Raw genomic sequence first — 4,663 nt, forward strand, 5'->3', positions numbered from 1 at the left:
GTTTATTGATGTCTTTTGATACTCTGTCATTATGAATTTAGATACATATAGCTTGTAAAATAGACGTGCTTTAGCGATTACATAGATCACTTGTTGCTCCCTTTTTTCCTAGACCATTCCTTCCTTATAGGCCTGCCAGTCTCAAAGGGCTTGGCAGCTGAGCATCCCTGGCAGAGAGAAACCCATGTTAATGCAATACTTTGTGCTTGTCTTCTGTCAGCAAGTGGAGTATGTTAAAGGAGCTGGAGTCCAAGTGAATAATTGCAATAAGCAGGCTTAATAACAGCCTTGCAAATCAGAACTACCATCACTCTTTTGTCCAAATCAGTCAGGACCTAAGGCTAATCAGATCTAACGGACTTCTAGATAATAAGGATCACAACAAGAGGCAAAGCCCTGCATTCAATGTCTGGAATGCTGTTGATGACTTGTACTGCCCCAGAGTATACTGGCCCCAAATTCCCCCAATACCTATGCTCTCTCCCTCAGAAATACTGGCAGCTGCTTTCCCATGTGATCCTCATTTGTCACCCAGTGCCACCACTGAGGTCACAATGAGGTGCCTTGCCACATTATTGAAGCTGGGCAGCTTGTTCTGACCTCAAAGTGACTTGCACCTGCAGTGGTGGCACCAGCAGATTGCAGGAACCATGTAGGAAGGCACCCATCATTGCTATGGAGAGAGCCAAAAGCCCAGAGTAAAAGGTAAGATTCTGAAATTCGGGTTAAGTGGAGGACAGGCTGAACTGGAAGCAAATGTCATAATGACAGTTTGCACCTGATTCGTGATGTTGGCCTTGTATAATGTAAACAGGGTGCAGTGAGCCTGAGAAGAATTGATAGTAAATAATCAATGCAGACAAGCCCCGTGTATCCCAAACAAAATTCAAAGCAATAAACAGTAACAGCAATGAAATCATCAGTTACTGGATTTAGAACTGTGGTTTTTCCTATGCACAAACCAGTTATAACGAGATATATTTATTTACAAGGATACAGAGGTAGGGAAGACTATATAGAAGAAACAGAATAATCAGAGCACTATTTAGTAATATATACAAAAGAGTCAAAATAACAAAACTAAACAAAGTGTAGCTCTAGTACATACCAAATGCAAAATGCAGGAATCTCCCAGTAGCACTTTGAGATCAAAGTATCTGCAAAATCAAAACAGAGTTGCCAGGACAGTGAAGGCCAAAAGAACAAAGAAACTATATATTTATATTTAAAAAATAGCTACTGTATATCTCCAATGAACCCAATTAAATGATCAAGCATAATGAAGGTCTAGCTTCTTGGCACCCAAGCCTTTCTCACTTGAGCTCAGATGAAGTTGTTTCCTTGCTTATGAGCTAGCAATTTGAAGATCCTTGAGAAACCCCAAACAAGAGATAATGGAGATGTTTACAGCATTATGCTCTCCTGGCTAACTTCAAAAATGGTGCCTGTGAGAAAATGAAGGACACAGAAGCAGCCAGACAAGAAATATACTGTGAGGCACCATGGCTAAGATGGCTAAAGCGCCTGTCTAGTAAACAGGAGATCCTGGGTTCGACTCCCAGTGGTGCCTTCAGATTGGATTCTTTTGGTTCCATGAATATGGCTCAGTTTTGTTTCCAGAAGGCTTTTTGTGGCTCTCCCGTACAGAGGGAAAATAAATATAAAAGCAAGCAGTTTGTGCTGTGACTCGGATTCGAACCGAGGTTGCTGCAGCCCCAATGCAGAGTATTAACCACTATACGATCACAGCTAGTGTAGCACTGCTTCTACAGGAGCTCCTGAATCTCCCAAGAGCAGTTCAGGTCTCCTCAAGATAAGCTAGATGTTGGCCCACTGAGACTTGACCAAAAAGACTGGGGCACAGGGAGGAGGAAAAATAGAAAGGAGGCAAATGTGGTAGAAAACTCAGCATGAGGTCATCTGGAAACAGTCTAGAACCAACCCAAAAGGCTGCTCATTGGCATTGTGGGAGGTCAAGCAAACAAGTCAGAAAAGAAATAATTAATTTTTGCTGCCTCCACTGCATATAGAAAGGACTATCCAAGGGAATGGTGTTTTGAATGGGCAGGGGAGTCTAATACAGACCACTTGAATACTCTATGTGAACAATGTGAAGTTGAAGGCTTTTATGGCTGGCATCCATAGTTTTTTGGTTGGTTTTTCGGGCTATGTGGCCATGTTCTAGAAGAGTTTATTCCTGATGTTTCGCCAGCATCTGTGGCTGGCATCTTCAGAGAAATTTCCCACAAAAAAAACTATCTATGGCGGGTTATAGACCGCCGCTTTGAGGCGGTCTGCTGCCGTTGCCGTTTGCTCCGTAAGGGAGCCGTCGCAGCCACACCGCGCGGCTCCCTTACGGAGAAAAAAAGAAGCTCCAAAATGGAGCTTCTTTCTGCGGTGCCCTAATGATGTCGCAAGGCGCCGCTGGCGCACTCGCGACGTCATTAGCGGCGCGACACGTTTGGACGCACAGCGTCCGATACATAAAGATGGCGCCGGCCGTGTGGAATGGCCGGCGCCATATTGTATGGACAGAGTCCGTATTAGAGCCAGGGGCGTCTAGAAGAGATGCCCCCTTTTTTAAAATGGGACGTCCTGTGGACGTCCCAAGTGGCGGTCTATAACCCGCGTATCTGAACAATTTGTTCAACACTTAGCAGATAACACTGTTGAAATCTGACCACCATCTTGAGCCCTCCTTCTGGCCACCATCTTGAGGGGGAGAGAGGCAGGCCAGCAACAACAGGCCTCGCCTGAAAGACGAAGACTAAGAGCCCTCCTTCCGACCACCATCTTGAGGGGGAGAGAGGCCTATGTGAGAGAGCAGATGAGCTGGACTTTCCCCCTTCCCTACTGTCATTCCCTTCTCCTTTTGACCATCCATTAAGAACCCAAGCCCTCCCTCCAGTCCATCAGCCTTGGTCCAGGCCTCAGAGGTAGAGAAGAACTGCTGGACCTGATCCCCTTCCCCACCACCTCTTCCTTCTCCTTTTGTGTTGTGTCTTTTTAGATTGTAAACCTATGGGCAGGGAACCGTCTAACTAAAAGGTTGTATGTACAGAGCTGTGTAAATTTACAGCGCTTTATAAATAAAGGATAATAATAATAATAATAATAATAATAATAATAATAATAATAATAATAATAATAATAATAATAAATCCATTCTGATGTGGATACTATGGTTGATACAAGTCCAGTAAATGTAATATTGGCCATGTTTTCCAATGATCATGGAAACTACTCAGCTTCTATAGCCCAAGGATAGGGACAGGATCCTTGGAACAATGAAGGCTACCACTAGTCTCTTAGATCCCTGTCCTTTCTGGTTCATAAAACAGGCCAGGGGAGGGGCAGACTGGCTGACTGGGTAATTTCAAAGTGTGAGTTACAACTGATGGGACCAGGCTATTTAAAGGATTGTATTTCCCCATGTCAAGCTGCCAAAGCCCTGAATGTTTTGAGATCTGATGCCCTCATAGACAGATCTGGTGGGAAATCAAGAAAACCCCCCACCTTCTCATCTTTCACTTACTCTGCTCCTGTACTCTAGAACTTCATTTCTAGGAAGGCAAGACTAGCCTGTTCATGGCCTTATGCCAGCAGGCAAATAAATGTTTTTTTTTTAATTTCAACAGCCAAAAAGCTTTTTATTTTGGGTAATCGGCTTTTGGGAAGTCTGCTTTTAAAGGACTTTTAATAGTGTGCAGTACTGCTCTTTAAAACTGTGTTTTTATTTTTCTAAGGGTATATTAAATTATTTTTTAACTGTTATAGTAGATTAATTGCACCTCTGAGTTTCTTGCAAAGGAAAATTAGGTCTTTTGCAATTGACAAGGAAATCAGACTCTAAAGATAAAGCTAATCTTCCTGCTGTAGATACAGCTGCCTGAGATCTGAACCTATGATTTCTATCACTGGTGACAAGATTCATACCTCTAGACTAATAGTCCAAACAGGCAATTTCCTTTCTACTTTGTGCTACTTATACTCCTTACTTCTGAGCATTAGATTGCATATCTTGCTAAATGCACTATTTCCTCCTGTAGTCTTGCAGCATGGGAAGCTATGGCAAAGATGTCTAAGGCACTTGTACAGTAAGCAGGAGATCCTGGGTTCAACTCCCAGTGCTGACTTTTGTTCCCAGCAGCATGGATATAGCCCAGCAAGATTCATTTTGTCATTCCTTTGGACAGAAAGAACAATCCACAAAAGTTCCAAATATATGCCAGAACTAAGGTTGCTGCACAGGATACTATTCATTACACACTTTCACTTGTGGTGCAGCTACACTGTAGAAATAATGCAGTTTGACACCAGTTTAACTATGGCCTGTTACAGACAGGCCAAAATAAAGCTGCTTCGAGTCACTTTGGAGGTATGGTATTTCAATGATGCATGCGTCCTAAGAGTCCAAAAGCCGCACCAAAGCCACGCTCCAGTCCTAAGGATTGGAGTGCAGCTTTGGTGTGGCTTTTGGACTCTTAGGACTCATGCATCATTGAAATACCATACCTCCAAAGTGACTCAAAGCAGCTTTATTTTGGCCTGTCTGTAACAGGCCTATGTCTCCATCCTACAGAATCCTGGGATTTGTAGTTTTTATGAGGCACCAGCACTTTTTGGCAGAGAAGGCTAAAGACTTTGTAAAATTACTACTCTC

General features: G+C 43.2%; 2 non-coding genes across 2 annotated transcripts; one reads left to right on the forward strand and one right to left on the reverse strand.

The window, feature by feature from the left end:
• The first annotated feature begins 1,496 nt into the window (after positions 1-1,496).
• Positions 1,497-1,570, forward strand: TRNAT-AGU. Its single transcript has one exon. It is a non-coding gene; the product is annotated as a tRNA-Thr (tRNA).
• A 108-nt stretch (positions 1,571-1,678) lies between these two features.
• Positions 1,679-1,750, reverse strand: TRNAP-GGG. The gene has a single exon. It is a non-coding gene; the product is annotated as a tRNA-Pro (tRNA).
• Between the last annotated feature and the right edge of the window lie 2,913 nt (positions 1,751-4,663).

The sequence above is a fragment of the Sceloporus undulatus genome, chromosome 3 (genome assembly GCF_019175285.1).
Source record: "Sceloporus undulatus isolate JIND9_A2432 ecotype Alabama chromosome 3, SceUnd_v1.1, whole genome shotgun sequence".
Lineage (NCBI taxonomy): Eukaryota > Metazoa > Chordata > Lepidosauria > Squamata > Phrynosomatidae > Sceloporus > Sceloporus undulatus.